At 37.8% G+C, this 25,546-nt stretch overlaps 1 long non-coding RNA gene across 1 annotated transcript; it reads right to left on the minus strand.

Annotated features, from left to right (window-relative positions):
* Positions 1-19,643: 19,643 nt before the first annotated feature.
* On the minus strand, positions 19,644-21,868 carry LOC149247215 (uncharacterized). The gene is made up of 2 exons (XR_016266609.1): positions 20,920-21,868; positions 19,644-20,801 (listed from the first exon to the last, which is right to left on the minus strand). It is a non-coding gene; the product is annotated as an uncharacterized LOC149247215 (long non-coding RNA).
* Between the last annotated feature and the right edge of the window lie 3,678 nt (positions 21,869-25,546).

Raw genomic sequence — 25,546 nt, forward strand, 5'->3', positions numbered from 1 at the left:
TTTTCTTTTTGGAAAAGGGTTGGGTGCTAGTAGGTTTTCACCTCTTTCGAGGGCCGATATGAGATCATCCCATGTTGATTTTTTTTGGGTAAGGTTGTGAATAACTATTAACCTGATCAAGCAATGGTGGCTAACTACTGTCTCTGGGTGTTGAGCCCATCTCAGCCTCTCGGCAGTGTCATGCAATAATGAATTCAACAGTGCAGGAAAATTAACAAAGGATTTTCATTTTAAGACTACTAAAAGTTTGAGTTGTCGCGGCTTTACCACGTCTCAATTCCCATCACAGGTAATATAGTTCTAGACAATTCGTGCCAATTCTACCCATGGCTCTCCGAGAGAAGATGGTCGAATGCCTTTTCCCTTCTTGATTAGCTCTTGTCCTTCGTCCCTAAAAATCTCCATAGCGTCGTGCAGCTTTAGTCGCTTGTCAGCCCATACTGGTCCTTCTATCGGCAGCCCAAACACCTATGCTATCACAATATCTGATACGGTGATTTGTCTACCTCTCACTAAGGATTGTCCATTCTATAGATGTTGTAGAAATTCAATGGCGATTTCCTCATTGTGGGGTTGACATCTTGTAAAATATGTTGTCCATCCTGCACGAGCTAGAATTTCCCTGGCTCCATCAGAGACAGCCAGTATTAAAGGTTCTCGGCGCACTATTTTACCTCCCGTGATGCTTGAGTTCTTCCTACTCCTACAAACGATTAGTGTAGTGGAGACAACACAGCAATGAGCAACAGCCAAGAGATGGAACAACGAGCAGTTGTAACAACACTATCAGGTGATGTATTATGAAAATAAACACCGTTAAATCGAGGACTGTTATAATGCCACACGCTCTGTGATTATGGGATGCTGTATTATCCTACAAAATCCAATAAAATGATGACAGCATATGCATGAGTGTACTGGAGATCCCCGCCCCCTCTCGAAATTCAAGGTCGCTTATGACCGAATGGACGAAAAGATGATGTTTTGGCAATGAAGTACAGGGGTGATGGATTAGGCAGTAAAGGCGGCAGAATATGTATATTAATGAAAGGATCGTAAAAGGATATTGGAGTAATGAAAATGAGGCGTGTAACAAGAATTATTAATAAGTGGTAAGATGTCGTGAGGTGATGCGATAAGTAAAAAGGACATCATGTGTAAGAGATACAATACCTTCGTTATTCCACTTGAAAATGTTGTGATTGATTTATAAAAAAAAAAATTAACTCATGCATAAAGGTTCAAGGTAAGGTAAGCTAGGGAAATAATCTCTCCGTAGAAAAAAATAGAAAAATAAGAAGAGGGCATTGTAATAATTATTGATGTAGGAAATAAAACTTCAATACCATAAGCAGAGCTTTTGTTGCCTGCAAGTGTCCATAGCCTCGACAGAGTTTCTTTTTAACAATTAAGAGTCGGGATCCTCTATGTATAGCTAGGGAAGTGCATTATGATGTCCAGAGTAGAGATCAATGTGCCGACATGGTAACCAGATGAACACATTTCCATTCACTGGGAAGTAGCGAAAGTGGTCAGGCCGGCTCGTGATGAGACCTCCTGTTCCAAGGATTTTGTTTCTTGAGGTATTCATTGGATCATATCCCTGGTGTGGTGGCCATAGCGGGAATGCCACTTAGTCACATCCCTATGAACATGGTAGGCTAGCTCATCATGAGACCCCCTATCCTCCATCTGTAGATCAAAAAAATAAAATTGTTAGTGAATTTTATTATTATTATTATTATTATATATAGTTACACTCCCCATTTTATATATAGAGGGTGGCTCAGTACTCCTTAAGAGTAGGGATGGTGGAAGAAGTTTGAACATATCAATAGAAAAAAAGTATACCCATAATCTTATTGATAATAAGTGGAGAGAATTATATTAGAGGGAGTAGAACCTGCATGGTGAAGATAATCAATCAGTATCATTTATAGCATAAATGAGGACAATAAAGTGATATAGATAATTGTGTCCTTTATTTTTCGATCACCACAAAGCAGTCTTGTTAGAGATAATAATGTTAAGGATATTTGCCTGATTCAATAGACTCCATATTTGTTGTCGTCATATATGTATTGTACTTTATGCCATAAAGAGGATTAAAAAAATGAGTTGGGATGGGTTAGGAATGATCATGCAAGGGGAAGAAAGGGTTGTTCTTGAAAATAATCCCAAAGTGTTGTTCCCTTGAGGGAACAACAAAAACACTCAAAAAAGTGTTGTTCCCTGGAGGGAACAGCAAAAAAAACTCGGAAAAAGTGTTGTTCCCTGGAGGGAACAACAACAAAAAAAACTCATAAAAGTGTTGTTCCCTTTAGGGAACAGCAGTTGTTCCCTAGAGGGAACAACAAAGGAAAATATACAAAAAATTGTTGTTCCCTTTAGGGAACAACAAAAAAAAATACTCGCAAAATGTGTTGTTCCTTGGACAGAACAGCAGCTGTTCCTTGTAGGGAACAACAAAAACACGCGGAAAAGTGAAAGGGAACAACAACTGTTCCCTGTAGGGAACAACAAATCAACACACATGAAAAAGTATTATTCCCTGTAGGTAACAACAAATCAACACATGGAAAAAGTGTTGTTCCCTTTAGGGAACAACAGTTGTTCCCTATCGGGAACAACAAATCAACACACACGAATGAGTGTTGTTCCATTTAGGGAACAACAAATCAACACACGGAAAAAGTGTTGTTTCCTTTAATGAACAGTAGTTGTTCCCTGTAGGAAACAACAAATCAACATACACGAAAGAGTGTTGTTCCCTTTAAGGAACAGCAGTTGTTCCCTGTAGGGAACAACAAATCAACACACGAAAAAAGTATTGTTGGGAACAACAAAAGAAAACAAGGAGAGAAAAAACACAGACAAGCAATCATCCCTACTACTCTAAACAACAGAAAGGCAATCATACAAAAGAAATAAAAACAATAGAAAAAGCAGAAAAAAAACAATTGTATTTACAAGTCTCAAAAATAACTTTTTACAGAACTGGTGCTACCAAAGAGTTGCCTTCTGCAGCAAGAATTTGTATCATAGAAGCTTTGTGTATCTCTTGGTAAAAGGATTCCCTTGTAAGCGTTTTGTGGTAGAGGTGTACTAGATGCCCATTTTCTTTAAAGGAGTAGCCAAACCCATCAATGGTGGCCAATGTAAGGGTGCCATTATCGTGCATTTCTTTTATCTTGTAGGGACCTAACCACCTAGTCTAGAGTTTTCCCGGGAAGTCTTGGAACCTGGAATTGTAGAGAAGTGCCCAGTCACCCTCATGGAATGTCTTTTTCTTGATGAGGGCATCATGCCATTTTTCTCTTTGTTGTTGAATAATTGTCGTATGCTGAAGAGCCAATAGCCGGATTTCATCTAATTCATTTATTTGTTGTAGTCTATTAATCTGTGCTTCATTCAAATCCAACCTCACTTCTTGGGCTATCCTTAATGTCTGAATTTCAAATTCTATGGGGAAGATAGGTTCCTTACCAAACACTAGCTAAAATGGGAGTATCCTGTTGTATTCCTCCAAGTCGTGTGATATGCCCATAGGGCTTCTGGCAATCGAGTATTCCAGTCGTGTCTGTACGAGGCAACTATCTTTGTTAGAATGGCCTCGATTACCTTGTTGGTACTCTTTATCTGGCCATTTGCCTGTGGGTGGTACTGAGAGGTGATTCTGTACAAAATGTGATGATTTTTTAGTGTATCGGCAATCTTATGGCCTACAAATTATGGCCCTCCATCCGTAATTATTTCTCTGGGTAAACCATACCGCATGAAAATTTCAAAGAGAAAATTGATTACTGTTTCCTCTGTTGCTCTTGGTAACGCTACTGCCTCCACCCATTTAGTCATGTATTCCATTGCAACCAGTATATATGATTTTTTATTAGATGATGGATTTATTGGGCCGATGAAATCTAGCGCCCATCATTCAAAGGGTTTGATGACTAGTTGTGGGTGTAGGGGCATCTCGTCAGACTGGCCAGGGTGGCCCATTCTTTGGCAGCTATCGCATGCCTGGAAAAATTTCTTGGCGTCCTTAAAAATCATGGACCAAAAATAGCCCATCTGTAAAATTTTATGTCCAGTCCTGCGGTCTGCAAAATTTCCACCACAAGGTCCATCGTGGCAGGCTTTTAGGATATCGTAAATTTTGTCTTCCCTGACACACCTGCGGATATGCATATTGGCTCCTATGTGAAAGAGGTATCCTTCGATCCAGGAGAACTGAGTGTTGCATTGCACTATCAATTTCCTTTCTTTGGGTGTCAGGTGTTTGGGTAGTTTTCCCACTGCTAAGTAATTCGCCACATCTGCGTACCACAGTGTTTTCACGGTCACAGCAAACAGGTGCTCATTAGGGAACTGGTCTTCTACTGCCACTGCATCGTCTGTTCTTGGCACTCGGGAGAGGAAGTCTGCCACCAGATTTTCCTTTCCTGGTTGATCCTTGATTGTTATGTCAAATTCAACTAGAAAATCCTTCTCTGTTACTGTGTAATTCAGATCAGCAGGAGTTAAATTTTTGTTGATGTAGTATATCGCGTAGGGTTTCTTGTCTTCTTCTTGGCGAAGAACTGCTCCAATGGTTGTATCTGATGCGTCTGGTGAAATCTGGAATGGTATATCTCAATTCGGGCCTTGTAGTACTGGTGTTGTTGATATTAGCCGTTTTAATTCTACAAAGGCAATGTCACATTTGTCAGTCCATATAAAATCAATATTTCCTGTCAAAGCATATAATGGTGCAGCAATTTGTGAAAAGTTTTTTATAAATCTCTGATAATATCCAGAAAATCTCAAAAAACTACGTACCTCTGTTTGAGTGCAGGGGTAGCTAGTAAGAGGATTACCTGTATTTTTGCTGGATCTACCTGAATTCCAGCTGCTAAGATGTAATGGCCCAGGATCAGGCCCTCTGTCATCATCATATGGCATTTCTCGTGACTCAAGCAGAGCCTAATAGCAATGCATATTTCTAGGACTTTCTCCAATGTCTTTAATGCCTACTCAAAGTCATCTCCACAGGGTGTGAAATCATCCATGTATACCTCTAATCCCTCATTTATCAAGTCTGAAAAAATACTGAGTATGGCTCTCTGGAATGTAGCGGGTGCGTTGCACAATCCAAAAGGAAATACCCTGTAAGAAAACGTCCCCCAGGGGCAGGTGAAAGTAGTCTTATCTTGGTCTTCGGGGGCTATTTGGATTTGGTTGTAGCCACTGAAGCCATCCAGGAAAGAGAAGAATTTTTTTCCTACCAATGTATCTAGAACCTAGTCGATAAACAAAAGGGGAAAGTGGTATTTTTGCATTGCTTTGTTGAGCTCTCTGTAATCGATGCATATACGCCATTTCCCATTCTTTTTGGGAACCAAAACTAATGGAGAGACCCATTTACTGTCAAATATAGGATAGATAAAATTCACATCTAACAGTTTCTGCAGTTCGTCTTTAACAATATCCTTTAGGTGAGGGTTTAATCTACACTGAGGTTGTCGAATGGGTCTTGCATATTTTTCAGTGTAGATGTGGTGCATACATAGTTGAGGGTCAATCCCTTTCATATCTGGGTAATCCCAAGCGAAAGCCCCTTTATATTTCCTAAGGATTTGAATAAGCTTCTGTTGCTGGTCATCACTCAAGTTTTTGTTAATGTTAAGGATTTTCCCTGGCTCAATTTCAATAGGTTTGCTATTATAGACAGTGGTCGTTGGTATTGTTTGGTCATTGATATCTCTTAAAGGATCTTCTTCAATTTCATTATCAATGACTACTTCAATCATGTGACATTTTAGATTAGATACTGCAACAGGGTGGTTAATACAAGTGTTAATAATATCGTCTTCAGTTTGGTTTTTAAATTCAAGAGCATCTGCTATAGTTAATGGTGATCGAATATTTTCTATTAAATATGTTACAGGCTGCTTCCTAGTTTTTATTATGGTTAGGCTTGGCTGAGCTGGAGGGTATAAAGCTAGGTTCTTCACATCATTCCCTCTAGTTATAGTCATATTGCCTGTTCGGAAGCTTATATAAGCATCTGCAGTCACTAGCCAAGGTCTTCCTAATATTAAAGGATGTCCATCTAGTCGGTTTCTAGGATTAATAATCAAAAAATCTACCGGGTATTCCCAAGAGTCTACAGACACCATCACATCCTGTAATGTCCCTTCTGGTTTAATAACTGAATGGTCGGCAAGTTCCAGCAAGGTCGTAGTTGGATCTAAGGCTGTGATGCCAAGCCTCTCGTAGGTTGTTGTTGTGAGAATATTAATGGCTGCCCTAAATCGACTAATGCATTGGGAAAGGAGCATCCATTTATTTGTACTGTGACAATAGGGTTTCCTGGATCTTCATATTTCACCGGTTCCTCTTTGCCTAATAATAGATCAGACAAAGTTCCGACTATATGGACAATTGGTGTTAGCTTTATTTTCCTCGTAGAATTTTTGGCACACAATTCCTTAACGGTTTTTGCATAGATTGGAATGCCTTGAATAGCCTAGAGGAGGGTATTTTTATGCAAATATTTTTTAGTTCTCCCAGGAGATCGAAGTCAGGATATTCAATTGGGCGAGGTATAATCAATCTTTCTGGGAATGGCAGAGAAGAGGTAATGATATGTTTGTGACTTTTCTGCTTGACTGTATTTTCCCTTTGAGGTGTTTGTTCTACAGTCAATGGTTTATTTGGGTATGGTTCTTTAAGTTGCAGATTTTTATCATCTTCTGGTACAATTATTCATCTAGACCTCAATTTGAGTTCATTACATTCTCTCAACTCAGTTTACGAATCTAGACCTTCAATGATTTGTACTGACTGGACTGGTCTGTTGTTAGGATTTTGGTTGTGCTGGGCTGGGAGTTGCAGTCGTAGATTGGATTGAGGATTTTGCTACAACGTATAAGGTGTTGGTAGCGTGGGTTGAGGCAGGGGGACTGTCCGTACTGGCTGGTTCGCGGGTCTTTGTCAGCATGATTGCCACTTTTGGTTTTGTGAAGTGGAGGGGGGCCATTAAGATGGATATGGCTTGTTCTACCAGAACGATGGAAGGTAAGATGGATTTGGCCAACTATTGTTTGGGTTTAATTGATTGGACCAAGGTGGCATGGAGAATGCTTGTGGTGGCCAATTAGGAAAAGGTGGCTGGTACTACCATGTAGCTCCTGTATATTGTTGGGAATTATATTATGAAGGCTGAAAGAATGAAGATGGGTCAGTAGACATACCTGTTTGCCGTGCTTGCCATTGGCGACACTAGTTTAATAGGTATATTGGTTCTGCTTCTTCCTCTGCCTCCTTGAAGATTGCTTTTAATCCTGGGAGCGATGGGAAACTTTCTGTGGCATGTTCCTTAGTGCATATGGCACAGGTTTATACCATATCCAGTGGGCATTCTTTATGACTATGTTTCTTTCTGCATCGAGGGCAAAAAATAACCAGGTTCTGCTTTGCTTCAACCTACTTTTGCTTGGCTTGCATGATGTCTAACTGTGTTGTCAAGGTTCCCAGGATATCTATTTTGAAATCTTCCAGCAGGTTGCCGATTTCAGCATGAGTAACGCTTCCTCCAGAGACTTTGTTGTCCCTGGTGATCACATCGCGTCCAGCTGGTTTCAGTCTTGTACTGCCCCTCGAGCACCTGATGCACAAATCAATAATATTAGCATAGTCTTCTTGATAAATATCACCTTTACCCATGATATTTAGTGTCTCTATCCACTGGTCTTTCATCCCTTTAATCATCATGGTTTTTAGAACATTATTAGGTAGATTTACATAAGGATACCTTTGGAGGTTATATTGGAAACGCTCCACATATTCTTCCAAAGTTTCGCTAGGCCTTGCTACCATTTGGAATATCTCATCTTTTAGTTCTCTAGATCTGCAATAATCTTGATATTTTTTAAGGAAGGAAGTTTTCATTTGGTCCCAATCGTTGATGGTGCCTCCACCCAGTCCCATAAACCAACGCAGGGTTGCTTCCTTCAAAGTGGAGGGAAACAGCTTTAGTTTTGGGGCTCAGTGGTGTAATCATAACCCCTACATAGGACATCGAATTCAAACAGGAATGCATCCAGATCTTCTGAAGTGAGTCCATGAAAGGTGGGAATGTTTTGTAATGGGATAGCTTTCATGGGGGCGTTGACAGCTGTGTCAACAATAGGATACTATAGTGTAGAGGTCTGGGGTGGTTGCGGATTATTGGCCATTTGGTAAAAAATATGCCAATATCCTTCTAGGATATCCGGAGCCAGAGAGTTGTTCCTAGGATGTCCAGAAGAGGCGGGAATGATTTTAACAGCACTCCCTTGATCTAGGACACTGGGTGTCCTCTTCTCAATTACTACCTCAGGAGATCTTGGTTCTACTGATTTAACCTCAGATTTACCTGTTTCTCCTTCTCCTTCATGGAGGTTGCAAGAATTCCCTTCTTGTGAGGGAATTGATTGTGAATTTTCAATATCTTGAAAACTTTGTTTAGTCCCTTCAGTTTTACTGTGAACCTCAGCGTAGGCTATAGATGGTGATCCTGTGGCCTGAAGGGAGACAATAGGGTGTCTAGAAGCAATGGTTCGGGGTCCTACTGATGGCTGAGACTCAGCTTTCCTTATGATTTCGTCGATAAAAGTTGATCGTCCAAGGGTCATCGGTCCCTTAGATTTTTTAGGTTTGGGATGTTGGATTATATCATTTTCTGGTCTTTTCTTCTTAGTCATTCATGCAAAAATTCAAATGTTTATTTCTACCTTAAATTCCTAGCAATTCTACTGGAAAGCGGGTGGGGGAGTAGGCATTTTACTTGCTCCTTACGTAGGTTCTTACCTTCCATTTTTAATACCCAGTTCTCCCTCAGCAGACAAACATCAAACACCTACTTCACTTCTATGCAATTGTGCTGAAAAGCGGGCAGAGGAGCAAGCACTTTACTTGCTCGTTACGTAGGTTCTTACCTCCCATTTTCAATACCCAATTCTTTCCCAGCAGCAATTATCAAATAGACATCACACTTTGTAAAATGGCAACACTCTCCCCGGCAATGGCGCCAAAATGTTGGGTGCTAAAAGGTGTCTTTTAAAACTCCTAATTTCCTCACATTAATTATCAACCCAGGCAAGTCCTTTTATTCCAAGAGTGTACACAATATGTGCAAGCTATAAATCCAGAGAGTAATGCTTTTTAAAATGAAGTATAAACCTTTGATACAAGAGTAAACAGATGCATTTATAAAACTCAAACTGCAACTGTTAAAGGAAATATTACATCTAAGCATCAAGACTTAATCCTCAACTGAAATCGTAATCAAATCTCAAACAAGCAATTCAATTGACAATAGCATCAACCGAGAGCGTAGTAGCATTAACCAATCTCTTCTAGCTAATTCTATCTAAATCACACTCAATCTCAATTAAGCAATTCAAATGGAAATGATGTCAACCAAGAGTTCAGTAGCATTAACCAATCTCTTTCAGTTGATTCTAGAATAACCACACTCTTATCCTAATCCACAAGATTCAATGCTTTAACTAATAATCAATTTAATCTACAATAAGCATAAATGGAATCAAATGACAAAGTTGCGAAGTACATAAGGTTAGAATAAAGGAAAGTAAACTAACTGCATTACAGGAAATCGGAAAATAGCAAACAAGATAAACTAGCAGAGAATGAAAAACATCAAACCAATTAAACCTGCGGGAATTAGAAATATATAACACAAAGGATAGCAGTTTGATCCACCAGAGGCCAGGCCCTTAGCCACCAGCAAATATTGCTGAGCTACTTCAGAGAATACAAATGAACAGCAGCGTAAATTATGTATTAACCATTGAACTCAATCCTCATTACAATACAGTCGTGTTCCTCAAAAGAACGAGTCTGTAAGTTAAAATTACAATTTGAAATAATATAGAGATTGATTGATTCATTCCCTTTCCTTCTACAGTTTTCGCTTTTATAGTCAAAAAGGGTAAAAGATAAATGTGATCCCTCAGGATCAGGAGATCTTGAGGGATTCACAACTAAATTCTATCTTCTGACATTCTTCTTATTTAGCATTGATCCTCCTTATTCGTCCTCTGGCCTGATTGCAACCAACACACCTTATTCCTCCTTTGTTAGTTTATGATGTTCCGTCTCTAGGGAACAACAACTATTCCTTTCGTCATTTTTTTGCATAAAAAGGAATAAGAGTTAGTTATGGTGGCTAAATCTTAATCAAGAGTAGTTCGTTCATTTCTTATCATAATCCATCAATATGTTAGCATATCAAGGTATGAAAGAGATAAGAAAAGAGGAAAAAGGCAATGTAATTGAGAGTAAATACATACCCATTGCATAGCTTAACAAAATGACTAAGTCTTCTATGTCATAATTCATTGATGTCTCGGCTCTACACCTTCTCTGCTTTTGTGCTCAATGTTGCATAGTCTTCCACATCTAATTTTTAGAGGTTCTTCACTCGAATCCTAATCTGCTTCACTTGTCTCGTGGTAATGTGTCTCAAGAAAGCCTTCCTTTTTTTGAATATCACATCATAGCCACGATATTCCAACACCGCGATGAAAACTAGATTCTTATTCAAACCCGGTACATACATCACATCCTTGAGCCTGAGAGGGGAGCAAGACTCCCTCTGAAAAGCAATGGTACCAATGTTGGTCATGTTATAAATTCCATCATCTCCCATCTTGATGTGCATTTGGAGATCCTTCTCTTCCCAGTCACTGAAAATTTATTTATTGCCTGTCATGTGGAATGAGTCACCGTTGTCGAGATACCACACACTACCCATCATTGTGCTTGTCATGCATGCAATGAGGGTAAAATCATGTTCAAACTATGAAGCCAAGGCTTCACTCGTTGCTCTTCCTACAATCTTCTTGCTTGCCTTCTTGTGTGGATGTTTTGTGGCATAGTGTCCTAGTTCATGACAATGAAAGCACTTGATTTTGGACAAGTCTTTCTTCTTTCCCCCTTGACTCAAATATTTCTTGAATTGGGATTTCTTCTCTTTCCCTTTCATTTCCTTTCTAGACAAGGCACATTTCTCCTCATCCTCACCCTTGGATGAGGTCTTATCTCTGGTGCTCTGCCTTATCTCCTCCTGTACCAAATCATACCACAATAGTTCCCAATTTGGAAGCTTCTCCTTCCCATTTACTGGATCCTAGTAGTTGTGCCAGCTCTTTGGAAGTCCTAAAAGTGTTAGGCTTGTTGATCATCCTCTACTACAGTAACACCAAATTTACCAAGTTCATCATGACACTGTGTGAAACTGCTCAGGTACTATGGTATTATGTCGCCCTTCTACATCTTGATATTCCGAAGCTTGTCCTTCAGTGCCAACTTCCTATGGTCACTACTATTCTGGAACAAATCTATCAAGGCCTACCACATTTCATATGGAGTCTCTTTCCTGTGGAGATTCAAGACAATTTGGTCTCGAAATCCCTCTAATATGATCCTCCTCACCTTTTCTACACACTTCTTCCATTCTACTAGATCTTGAGCATCAGATGTTGGAGGCTTTGGGATATTAGTATCTACAACACAACCCATTATCTTCCAACATTGCCTCCATCCTGTCCTTCCAAGCAACATAATTCGAGCTACCCTCAAGGGCATACTCGAGTCATAGTCCATAGAAATCCACTCTGCTAGCTCTGAAGAATTAATCATGCAAATTCGATCCACCTGCAAAGACAACTTCAAATTATCTTCTCTGTCATGATTCATGCTCTGATACCATGTAGAAATTTAATGTGTAAATTCAAAACTTCTTATGAAATTTACTAGATCACAAGACATGAAGCTACTCTACTCATCTACAGAGATAAAATCATGATCGAGAATACAAATAATTAAAATACATCAAGATTCAACACACATACACAAATATTTATCTAGGGGAAAGAAAATACTCAAAACCCCTTACTATCTGTATTGCATTAATCAAAGAATATAGAAGAAATACAATGCTTGCTCAAGCCTGAGCAACCCCTGCACTAGTATAATCTATCTCACTGCCTCATAGACTAACTCAAGCCAATACTTAACCAATTTCTCAGTCTGCCAAGCTCCTATTTCCTTGTGTTGTTTGATGAGGAATTAACCCCCTATTAATTATGGAAATTACTCATTGAGAATTGCGCAATTCCTTTAGGCCCTTCTTTGACTGCATGCACCAACACCACTTGTACAACTTGGAAAATTCTACAACTGACAGTACATTTCCCTTGAACTCCAATCTCAACTAGGTAACTTGAATTCTCTGCATGCATGAGTTAACTTAGGCTAATTGATCAGTTAACTGGATGATCACTCAGTGTGAAAAATGTTACAAACCCTTGATTGAACCTCCATTAGTTCTACTAGCAATGAGAACTACTTACATTGACAATAACTCAAATTAACTGAAATATATTGCTACAAATTAGCAATCAATCATGTAGAACTGAACTCAAGTGTCTCCATCTCAAATTTACTGAGTTAACCTAGTGATAAGAGTTATGTCACATCAATTAACTACCTCCAAGTATTCTGCTGAAATTCAAATTCAAATTTCTCCTAATTTAATCAAGGCAAAATTAAATTAGGATTTTTTCGCTGCATTTTCAACATAAATTCACATAATAACAAATACAGTAACTCACAAAATACAAGAGGAAAAGATCTCTTATTAACATATGCAAATCCAACCAAGTGAGGGACTTCCACGTACCACTTGACCATAGATTAGGTTGAACCAAAATATCTCTTTCAGCCAATCACCCTCGTGCCATATTCCAAGCATGAATGTGGGATCTCATGGAATAAGCCAAGCAAAACCAAACCAAGGCTTCCAGCTGCCAAACCACCTCAACTCCCAACTAGTGATTCCACCTCACAGTTGAATATCACTAACCATTGCTAGATCGGTCTCTACCCAAGTTGTCCAGGGCTCTAGAGCGTTTGTCCCAACCCGGCTCCAAGACTAGTAACTCAACCCACAGCTGTTGCATGGCTCTAGAGAGTTTTTCCAACCAATACTCCGATACTAGTAACTCAACCCATCAAGGGCTCCAGAGCGTTTGTCCAACCAAGGCTTCCAAGAATAGTAACTCAACCCAAGTTGTTCCAGGGCTTCTAGAGCATTTGTCCAACCAAGGCTCCAATAACTAATAATTCAACCCACATCCATAAGGAACATGAGCACCAATAAGAAAACAAAAGGGAAAACCAACAAAACCATGGATATCCAAGAAATGGCAAGGCTAGGAAAAACCATTGTCAATCTAGGCAATCCTTCATGCCAGTGATAGATCATAACCAAATAACCACATGCATATGCCACAGATGCCAAAACTAGCAAGGAAATCATGCATGCAACTCGGTACCTATCAAGCAAACCTGTTGCAGCTGTTGATCCCGTTGTTCCCTTATGCTTTCCTACTTTTCCTTTGCCTTCTTGCTCCAAATCCAAAGTAAGCCCAAAATATTCTAAGAGTGCTCCAAGAACTCTATGTGTGCAATATCATGAGAGAGAGAATGGAGAGAGAGCTCAAAGATAAAACTAACAAAAATCTATGAATTGATCCTGAAAAGCCTTTTATCATTGAGACCTCTATTTTCTTCATTTTCCATTATTTTCCTTCCTTTTTCTCCTCACATGCAACATATGACCTCTCACCTTCCTTTTCTCTTATTTTCCATTATTTTCATAAATAAATGTCAATTAATGCCACTTTTCCTTTCCAAAGCCTTTGTCAATGCCTTTGCCAATTTCCATAACCTTTAATTAATCACCAGTGATTCCCATCACTACATTTTTCCCAGCATTCAGCTTGGAATACGTGTCCCATGACCTTGGTTTTATTTTTGCTTTATTAACTTTATTACATGTATTTTTAACCAAGGTTGTTACATCACTACAATGTCATGTTGGCGTGTCCTAGAAGGATTTCCTTGGCCATTTCTCATTGTCCTCCTTCTGAAACTGTCAAGGTATTGGTAGGTTAGGGTAATGTCACTCCAATGTCATGATGTCATAACACTATCCACGTGGCCTCCTCCAAGAGTTCCACATGCCACCTATTTTTAGGCTACTTGGCCCCACCAAAAGGCCATTGGCACATGCCACATGGAAGCCCTCTTAGGTGCCATGTCACCCCCAAGTCCACATTAACTGCCACCATGGCTAGGGTCCTACCCGGGTTTCTGACCCTTGTGAAAATTAAAATTTCTTGTTATAAAATAATTTAGCACTTCTAACCTTAGGCTTCCATCCAATGAATATGATGGTTTTACCACCAATGACCTAGATTAAAATGAGGGATCCTCCCCGCTCCCCCACTTCCCTAGTGATGTCACCCGGGGGGGAATCTCCCACTTGAGGTTCCTTTCCTGGTTCCACATTCTTAGATCAACTTCAGACATCTGCCCCATGAAATCGATGACATGAGGGGGGATCACCCCCATGAAGTATGGAGAAGGGAGGGGGGTCTCTCATTTGTGGTTTTGTCCATCTCAAAACCATGCCACTTCCTGTAGCTCTAGGGTAAGGCAAATACACGACAGGTCTTGTCAAATTAACCCTTGCGACATCTTCCAGTCACATAATCATGTTACATGATAGGCCCTACAACCACCATGTCGACCTCTTGGTCACACCAGCCACCATGTGATCCTCCTATCCATGTCACCCCCGTGGTCACATAATCATGTCTCGAACCCACCTAACCCGCTGAACGATTTTATAATTTTATGTTAAGTGTTGTAGCCTTTCTCATCTCAAGTCATGAATACCCTAGGATGTAAATAGCATGGGAATTTTATTCGAAACGTAGGTGGCCTGCGTTTTAAAATGTTAGTGACTAGGATTTAATGTGATGGACACAACCCTTGGTCGCATGAACCCTCTCAACCAACATTGATGCTAACATCCCTCGGAAATGTGCCCTTAGGCCTACCTCTACTAAGCTTAATAAGTACTTTGTTTGGCCCACACGCACACACACACACACCCACACACATTTATAACACTATCACTCCTAAGCTTGAATGGAATTTCAACCCATTCCAACCAATAATGCATAAAAGGAATACATGCTTCCTGTGAACACATTCCATAATGTAGGGATTAGTAGTGTGAATCCTTTTTAATACAAGAACAGTCAATTAAATTGAGACATGATACATCTCTTACCCTCAGACAATTATAATGGATTTCAAGCTCGTAACTAGACACAAAGGTTAGCCATTTTTTATCATTTCTCATTGTTTGTACAGGAAATGAACCTTTCCTCATTAATTCACACAGAAATGGCATTCTTATCGCTCATGCAAGGATTAAAGCATTTATATAGGAATTGAACCACTCCTCATTAATCACACATGAAATGACTTTTCCTATTACTAACACAAATAATAAACATTCCCCAAAACCATACAAGAAATAGCATTCCACGTTCATACAAGAGATGTCATTCCTCAACATTAGCGTGAGCATTCTAACCGTACATTAAACATGTACACAATATTCATATGCACAAAAACTTAAGTAAGCACTTGTTTTATAAAGGAAGTCTGGCAACTGAGATTGGGACTTCAACTCTCCACCCAACCTTAGATTGGCCTACATTGCAATATTTCTTGTAGCCAATCACCCCCGAGCTATATTTTAGAGCTTGAGGGAGAGTGCTTAAAGGAAATGCTCACATGTTCAATACCACTAGAAGTCCATAGATCCTCCTATCTCCACCCAGCCACTAAATATCTTAGTAACCCAATGCCTCCACCCTAAACCAAGAACCCAAATGACACTGGAACACTAAAACCCAACAGTCTAAGATGAAATCTTCCCATCATTCACTACAATAGACTTGTCCATGCTGTTATTGAGCTTCTTGGAAAATTTTCACTCCTCCTTCTCTGGGCTTCCTCTCCTCAATCCCTTGGTTCTCCTGTGTTGAGCTCCTCATCTAAGCCTATATGGAATCCTACTCAAACAAATTTCTCTCCCCTTCCCATGTATTCATCAATCTATCTATGCATGAATGGATGAATGCCTCTATCAATCTATTGCATCCAGGGTGGTTGTGTGCATGCCATCCTGCCAGTGCAACCCACTCTTTTAATTAATTTCTTTGTCCTCTTTTCTTGTGGGCTTTCCCAAAGGAGTATGGGATCATCCTATCTTCCTCTAACTCCATAACATGCAAACAACCCATTGATGACCTCTAGTAAGCTCCCTATAACTAGTATTAAACAACCAAATTCTTCTAATTTTCCCAAGCAAACTCCCTACCCAAGCTCTGAAATCTATGTCCCATATCTTGGCCATTTATATTTTAAATATTAAAATATTAGCAAGAGGGGATTTTCCCAAAGGGGTTGTCATAGTTGTCCTCATTGCTCCGAAGATCAATTCTCTAGATAGATGGATTGTGGAGTTCTTTTCATGCTCATATGATTTTCTAGGTGAGAAACTACTAAGTGTAGTGGACGACACAAGAAGACCTCAAAATTTTTGGGGGCCTCTAGTTCTACCTTCCTTTCTCTATTCCCTAAGAAATACTTCAAGTCATTATCCCTATGCCATTGCATTTATAAGATTGTTGCAAGAAATAATATAGTTAGGGTGAATACGATCAACTTGAGTCCATCTCTAAGGAATAGTTTGGCTTCTTGAATGATAAACAATCGATGATGCCATAGGTGTGGCTGAAGAAGGATTACGTTCAACTAAATCTAATAAATGTGTGAAACAATGAGGAAATTGTACCTCTAAGGTATTTCATAGATCTCACTAACTATACTTAGTAATCCTTTTAATTCACATTGACTTCTATGTCAAGATGGTGAATTGGATAATGTGTTGTTTATCATCTTTTTATTTTGTTGTTCTAGTTAATGGATCTCCCTTTGGGTTGTTGATCTATATAGCCTAGCTTACAATATGGAGATTAATATTCAGAAATCATTAATTGCCTTTAATGAAGTGAAAGAAGATCATATCATAACCACACATTATAGGCCTTCCCTTATTAGTAGGGAACATTTGAAGGATGAAAATTTATCTCAAGCTATAGAAACCATCGTGAATCTTACATAGAATGTAAAATGTATGGTGATATTTTTGTAAAAATATTCAAATTTCTAAGTATTTTATATTGTTGCTATAAAATTTGGTGATCTTTAAGGTAAAATAATTTCATACTATAGAATTTGGGAAAATCAATTTTAGAAAAAATAGAAATTGGAAAAACATGGAAACTAGCCCATTGGTGAAATTTAATACCTAAAATTTTCCATGCTTATTAGACCATAGATTTTCAAATACAATTTAAAGTTGACCATAGATTTTCAAATAAAATTTAAAGTTGAAGTACCTTGACTTCAAGAATGATTAACAATGAATAATATAGAGAATTTAGAAAAGAACGACCGTCATGTAACCATTCATTATCATTAGGGTGAAGGCTTCCCCTTATTAAGGTTGTCTTGGATGCCATCCTGATTTGTTAAGTATCCATGGCTCATGTCCCGGAAGATATTTTAAAATTAATCAAGACAAGCCTCAAATTTTGGTGAATGAACAAATAAGAAAAGAAAGGATAGAATATTTTTGTTTAAATGGCAAGTTTTGGCAAAACCTAAGGATTTGTTAAACCTAAGGGACTAAAGAATTTTCATTCCTTTGACAAGGCTCTAACAACCAAAAGATCTTGGAGATTCCTTGGAGTTTAATCTCCAATGAGGGGTTGTGGAGACAAGTTATTATTAAAATAATATTTGAATCTGGAGGAATGGATAAGAAATCCAAATTTATGGGGAAAGCAATAGTCATGTCTTTTCCTCTTGTGAAAAACTGGTTAATATGGGGCAGAGCCAGGGTTGGCAGTTGGCACACATCCTTGGGTGCAGTGTGCTGATTTTTATATTTTAGTCATAAATATGTTAGCAAAGCTGCAGAGTAAAGGGATCTTCAAACTTGTCCATGCAGCAGAGGCTAGCACCACATCTCTCTAGCATCATGGATGGAAGGCTAGAGAGGGCTTTGGGCTGATAGAGGTGGAAAGCTTCTACTGATAAGTTAAAAGATAATTACATTTGTTTAACAAAAGGTTTGCAGATTGTTTAATCTTATCAAGAAAATTATTACATTCCTTTAACAAAAAGGGATGAAGAGGATGGAGATTGTTTGTCTGATAGAAGAACCCAATACTAAGGATTTAGACACCAACGCTAGCTTACAAGGTGATGTTTGTTATTCCAAAGTAAGGTGGGGAGTTCTGGTGGTGGAAACTCAAAGCCAGCATTCACTCTATATCGGGTATCCTGCATAATACATTTGAATGAAACTTATTATATTACGTTAAAAGTAGGTTTGGGTTTGGCTCCAATATTATGCATATTAATGAAGCTGGCAGCAGAAAAGGTTTACTAAAGTTACAGGTATATGCAGATACATCGGTTGATTGTTTTGAATGAAACTTATTATATTAAGTTAAAAGTAGGTTTGGGTGTGGCTCCAATATTATGCATATTAATGAAGCTGGCAGCAGAAAAGGTTTACTAAAGTTACAGGTATATGCAGATACCTCGGTTGCAAATTTGCAATCAATTGGATGAACAGGCTATTTAGAATTGGTAACCTGAGTCTTCTTCCTGTCTTGAAGAAGGGTGAAAGAATTAAGGCAGAGTTTCCATGATCCTTCCATCATGCCTTTAGAGAGCTAAATGCTGTAGTAGATGCTAACACAGGAGATAAAATAGTACCGAAATGTTTGACAGGCAGCCCAATGACAGCATATTGATCTGAATCTGGATAAAGGAGTCAGTAACGGTGTAAATGTTGGTGGGGGAAATGGCAGAACGCATGTTGTAAAGATAGTTGGATTGTTAGGGAGAGCTCAAGCCAAAGAACTGGAGCAGTATTGATAGAGAATACAGACGTGGGGAAAAGGTTTTGGCAACTATCAAAAAGCCAAAATGGTGTATCTCCATCCGCCAGGGCTCTATCACAGACTGCATCTCTGATATGCTAAGTGAGTTGTGGAACCAACGGTTAGATGCCATTATGCATCTTGTAGTGCAGCTGTTCTGACAGAATATTTATGTGCAGTTTTATTTCCTTCTTTTGAAGGTATAGAGCATGCTCAAACAGGGCTCAGCATAGAGAAATATTCATAGATAAAGGAGTCAGTAATTAAGATTTGCACTTCCTTTTTTTTGGTTCTGCTACTTGTTAACTTGAGGAATCTTTTGAGAATTAGGCATAATATGTTATCATTTTATGTGAAGACTGTATTCTTTTCTGAGTTCCCTGTTTTTGGACAATTATAAACTAAATATGATCTAGATTTCATTCTAGAGCAGTCTTTCATGGATGCAGAATAAAAGCAAATGTAAAATGTATGCTTGATGAATCATAAGATTTTGTTTTTCAGAGGGGAAAAAATATGAAAACACAAAGATTATGAGGATTAAATTATTTTAATAATTAAAAAAGGAAACATATGAAAAGTCAACTGAACCTTGTCTTCCTTCCCTCTTGTAAGGAGAGGGGATGGAGGGATATAACATATTCATTTAATTTATCATAATGTTTTAAAAAAAGTTTTCAACAAAAAAGTATTTGTCCTAACAAAAAATGATTCTTGAAAATTAAATTTTTTAATTAACCTTCAAATGGAAGACCACAAATGTTACATATGGATTGAGGTAGAGTGTTCCTGGGCTGCCCAAGTTGCTCAACAGATATCGGCAATGATGTTATTAAGATACAAATAGATCCAGAACCTTGAGAGACATAGTATTCAAAAGTAATGATGCTGGAACCTTGTCATTTTTTATTGACCAACACCGAACTTAGTAGTTCTGTACATTCCAAATCTGTTGTGGGATTATGAATATCATTGTGACTAACTGATATCATCCTGCAATTCCTAGCCTCTCTTGCGGAAAGAAACTTTAGAGCCACGATCCCTTTGACTTATATAAATTGTCATGTCACAAAAGACCAAGAATCATATTTTCTACCATTTATATTCTTCGCCTTCACAGCATATATTAGATTACCAGCAAGCTTTAAACAATACACACAACTGCCTAGACACCTCCAATACACAGTAAGTTGTTCCTCTCCATGTGACCAATCCAGCGGCACTCCACATTTCCACCAGTTTCTCCACATCAGTTTCTGCATCTTAAGGAGATGCAGCAGACTGTAGAGAAGAATATAACTCTAGTTTCTCTGTATCAATTTCTGCATCCTTAGGAAATGCAGTACACTATAGAAAACAAAAAAACTCTTCAGATTATCAGACAAATCGTTGTAACACCATCTTCAGCACTGATAGAGCCCTCCATCAATGATGTTATGACTTGACAGTGGTAAAAAAAATCTCCCATCTCTATAAAATTTAAAGCATCACGCCATAATTCTACAATCTTCTTTGAACTCACTGCTGCAGCTTGAGCTAATAATTTAAGTTGCCAAGGGAAGACCCTTACACTAGGGCAATTTCTTTGGCAGTAGTCTCTATACCCTTCCCTAAAACAATCCCATATGTAAAAGCTTTTCTTCTAAATAACTCCCATCCTTCTTTTGTGAACATGGGTTCACATTCTGTCAATCACATCTTTATTCTCACAATCTTTCAATCACATCTTTATTGTCACTGGACATCTAGACTTTGTTACAGTTATCCTCTTTAAATTTGGTGTTTAGATCCATCGGACTCCACATATCGTCTAACATGAGAAGAAATCTCTTATTTTTAACACATGCAGACAACTTCATCTTTCGCCTGTCAACAGATTTAAATTCAGTGTGTGGGCAATGGAATCTTTATTTTCGTTTTTTTCTTCGTTCTACCAGGTAGAAACTGTAAACCAAATCACCAGGTCAAAGTTAATCCCACTCACCTTTTTGAAATGGTTGTGGATGAGCTTGAGTAACGAAGTATTTCCAAACCTGTCCATACCATTTACACCCATCACAAGAACCTAGCCATAAGGTCTTGTAAGCCACGTCTGCAGTGTTATCTAAGCAAATTTAATACCCAACCCAATGATGATCTATTGAAGAAGCACCTCTGCTTGAAGCGCTGCTGCTGTAGACGCCATCTGTTGAGTATTGGCAGAAACAGGGGAAAAACCTCACAGGGTCTCCAAATCATCAGGTCAAAGTTAATACCACTCACTTTTTTGAAATGGTTATGGATTACTTTGATTAACTAAGTCTTTCCAAACCTGTCCATACCATACACACCCATCACACAAGCTTGACGATAAGGTCTTGTAAGCCATCTCTGCAGTGTCATCTGAGCAAATTTAATACCCGACCCAATGATGATCTATGGAAGAAGCACCTCCGCTTGAAGCGCTGCTGCTGTAGATGCCATATGTGGAGTATTGGCAGAAACAGGGAAGATTCCCGCAAGGTCTCTGAAAAATATGATCCAAATTCGTCTTCCAATCTTTCATTTGCCGAAATAGAATTGTAGAACAAATGGCGAACAAGAAGTACTGAAATGGCAGAGATCTTGAGGGGAGAAGGGATCAGGGCAGGTAGGTGGGAGATGAAACTGTGTGGTCAGAGGAATCTATTATCTGTATAAATAAGAGGCAGACACAGAGGATGGCTTTTGTTTTACCATATACAGATGAAAGGGCACCAATTATTTTAGTATGTTCACATTTTCCAAAAGGTTTATTCCAATAGCTCATAAGGCAGGTGGCTCTGGGCCCTGCATCCCTGATCGAATTATTGCATTGGCTGGTGGCTCTGGCCCTGCATCTCTGATTGAATTATTGCATTGTTGTGTAAGCTTTATAAAAAGTTTATTCAGAGTGCAACACTTTGTACGCTGGCATAACGTACCACCACTAAATGCAATGTAATGCATGTGACCTGTACCTTATCATGTTGAAAAATTTATCCCAACAAGGGGCCATGCATGTGGCCTGTTAAGATTTAAATTAATGATAAAAAAAGTATTCAGCAAGTTGTTGGAAGAATGGTTGTTTTGTTTTTAAATTCATTATTTTTAAATATTTAATAAATATTGAACAAGCTGTTGAAATAATGGCAGTTAAAATATTTAAATAAATTGCTGGGAAGAATGGTCTGTGTATTGATTTTAAATTAGCTAGTTATAAAAATAATAATGGGTTGGGAAAAATAATAATGGGTTTTGATTTTAATTTAAAATATTAGTCTTAGGATCATATTAAATGATAATAGAGTGGAATGTAAATGCATTCATTGTGATATTGTTAGCTTAAATTTTGTTTTACTTATGTGTTATTTTCATAAGATTTTCAATGTATTTTAAGATAAATAATGTTAATAGTTCCAAAAGTATATAAATTTTGCTTAAGAATGTATTATAATTATATTTGAGGGCTGAAGTTTAAATTAAGGTGAGGAGTTTTTCAATGAGTATAATTATTGTAGCAATAGGAAACCATAAACTTTAGCAGTTTTAAGAGACTTGAAGTGTATCAACATACATTTGAAAATGTAAACAATTTTTTTATAATAGAATGTTTGTTGTATTAACAAAAAATATTGCAACAATAAAAATTAAATGGCAGATTAAATGGCAGGTAAATTGCTCATAGATATCAAAATACTTACTTCATGATACATTTCACATTGTCAATATTAAATGTATCATAAATTGTAAATATTATTTTGTGATATATAAATTAAAATTATTATAATTACATCTCAAAGTGTATAATGAGTGAAGTTTAAATTAAGATAAGATGTTCAATGATATTAGAGTATTTAGAAAGATGTAGGTGGAAGTATAATTATAAGTCAATATTATATTTTTGAATATGAGGTAAAATTATTATAATTATATTTGAAAGTGTATATGTGATTCAAGTTTAAATTAGGTTAAAGAGTTTTTAGGGTGGAAAGGATAACAACATATCTCCCAGTTACCCAAGTTATATGCAATCAATATTTTAATGTGTCATAATTAATTATAAGAGATAAATTTTCAAGTAATATCACAATCTTCCATACCTCTATTAATTTATGCCATGCATTTGTGGTTTTGTTCTCTACAAGGTGTTTTCAACTGTAATATCCTAAACTAGGAAATACAATGAATACCATATGTTAGGGTCCTAGGGTTTAGGGATCAAAATGCCTTTGCCTCTTTCTATTCATTTTGGAGTTTTGGATGTCAACTTAGCATATGAATCACTGTTGTCATAGTCTAAAGAGTCATTTTCTAAGGTCACTGCAGGTTTTCCATATCATAGAGGTGATCTGTTTTTGTATGATTAGTTTTGTTGTGCTAATAACAATTACAAACTTATAATTATGTGCTTCCTTATTGCTCATTGTGTTGAGGTTTCATTAGTTGTTTGTGCATACAATCAGGTAAATTTCATTAAGTTTAAAAAGACATTTATGAGCAAAATAGCTTTAGAAACAAATACTGAACAACAAACATGTACAGTGCAGCAAACCATCAAAGAAACACATTAACACAATGTTTTGATGAAGGAGTTCACCCCTCCTGGGTTACATCTCCTTGGTCCAACTTCCATGGCTTGGGTCTTTGTATTAGCTCAATGTGGCAAAAATATTATTTACAAAGTTCTATGGCTTCTAATACATGCACCAATGTGTTCAAAATGTCCAAATTAGCCAAAAATGACTATTAGATCTCTGAAAACTGACTCTGGTTGTTCTGGGCATGACCTCCTTCCCTAATGGCCCTAGGAATCCCTGAACTTCCCTGTGGAAAAATCATCTGTAGAAGTCTTCTATTGCCTCTACAACCTATACCAATGAGTTCATAACGTCAAAATTAGCCAAGAACATCTCTTTCTGAGCTCAATTTGGTAAAAAATAGCTCAATATATGCTTCATTCAATTTTTCCCTAGGAAACCCCACTAAAACTAGAGAAAACTCCAGTTAGCACCGCCAAAACTGGTAGTCCCGCAGAATTTGGCGCGCCTCCAAAATGGCAGCCAACCTTAATAACAAATTAATTAAATTTAAACAGGATTAGAGGTGCTAATCATGCTTAATCGTTTGGCGTTGGCCCAAGGTTTTACAGCACGGTCGTATGGAGAGGGCATAGGCCCACAGGGCTGGCTCCCTCCTCTCCCGTAGTCGGTGCCACTATCGGCATTAAATGACATATTGTGGTTGCCTTTTAACAAGTTTGTGCTTTGGTCCATTGGTAAGCATTGGAGTTTGGGAGGGGGGGTCACGGGTTTGACCTGCCCTCCGCTGTCCCTCATACATTTTGCCATACAAATAAATATCTATATATATATATATATATATATATATATATATATATATATATGCAGACTTTGGACTAATATTAAAATGTGCCATTTGTAATATATATGTGGATTTGGTATAGTTCGGATTTGTATGGTTTTATATATATATATATATCATACAATTTCCACATAATATTCACCATGAACCATAATTCCACCTTGGAGGACATTGGGAAATTTCACCTTCACACAACCAAACTGGCGAATCCTGAAGTGAAAGTTGTCACAAACTCATTGGGAAAAAACTAAAGAATATTCCCATCATGTTGACTATATTGCCATGTCATCATTCTGTCATGTTCTGCGATTTTTTTAGTTGTTTAGAAAAATGAATCGCAAGCCTTTTCTCCTTCATCCGAACTCGGTTTTCAGTTAAACGAATTGTGTTGCGATTGTCTTGATGAGACGAACACATTCATATAGGTTTCGAGCCAATATGATCACTTTGAACTTTGAGCTAAATACTGAGCACCTGATCAAGAGGGGTCCTTAAATACAAAATCAAATTTGAGAGAGACTAAGTCCATGAAAGGGTCATAACTTCATATTTTCATGTAGAATAATTGAGGGATCAAAGGGTTATTTCATGGGGATTCATTTATCACAAGTCAAAACCATGACAGCCAGTTAAAGTTCTATGGGTCTGCTAGTGGTGTCCATCATCGCCATCAGCTCGGATTCACTCGGTGCAGCCTGTGTATATGCTGAGCTGGAACCTACTGCGCAATTTCTACGCAACTCATCATTAAGTTTTTTTTGTCTTTTTTAGTCAATTTTGGACCTTGCTATTGTGATGTTGGTGATATGGATGGAAAAGAATGGATAGGGATCAAATAAGTAAACAAGAGAAGGTTGATTTTATAAAAAATGATGTTGCGGTTTTATTCTTAGCTTATCTTAGTTTTAACTTTTAAAACTTGATGTTTCTCATTTCAGTTGGTTTCGATCCACTTAGTGGATAACAGGTACATTGTATCTAGTATGTTTTTTTTTCACTTTGCCAAAATGTATTTAAACTTAATAGAACACAGAAAAGGGTTCAAATTTTGGAGAAGGCCTATGTATGTGTTTTGTGTTTTGAAATAAAATTATAAGTGCAGATTTTTGCCACTTGACCAGAGATTCATGTGGTATGGAATTCAAGTTATGTTTCTCTTCTTATGTGTGATGTTTGTCTCTATGTCTTTGTTAAATTTTCAGTTTTAAACTGGATATATACAGTTTTCA

The sequence above is a fragment of the Pinus tabuliformis genome, chromosome 7 (genome assembly GCF_031772625.1).
Source record: "Pinus tabuliformis cultivar Carrire ecotype Pingquan chromosome 7, CPIR1, whole genome shotgun sequence".
Lineage (NCBI taxonomy): Eukaryota > Viridiplantae > Streptophyta > Pinopsida > Pinales > Pinaceae > Pinus > Pinus tabuliformis.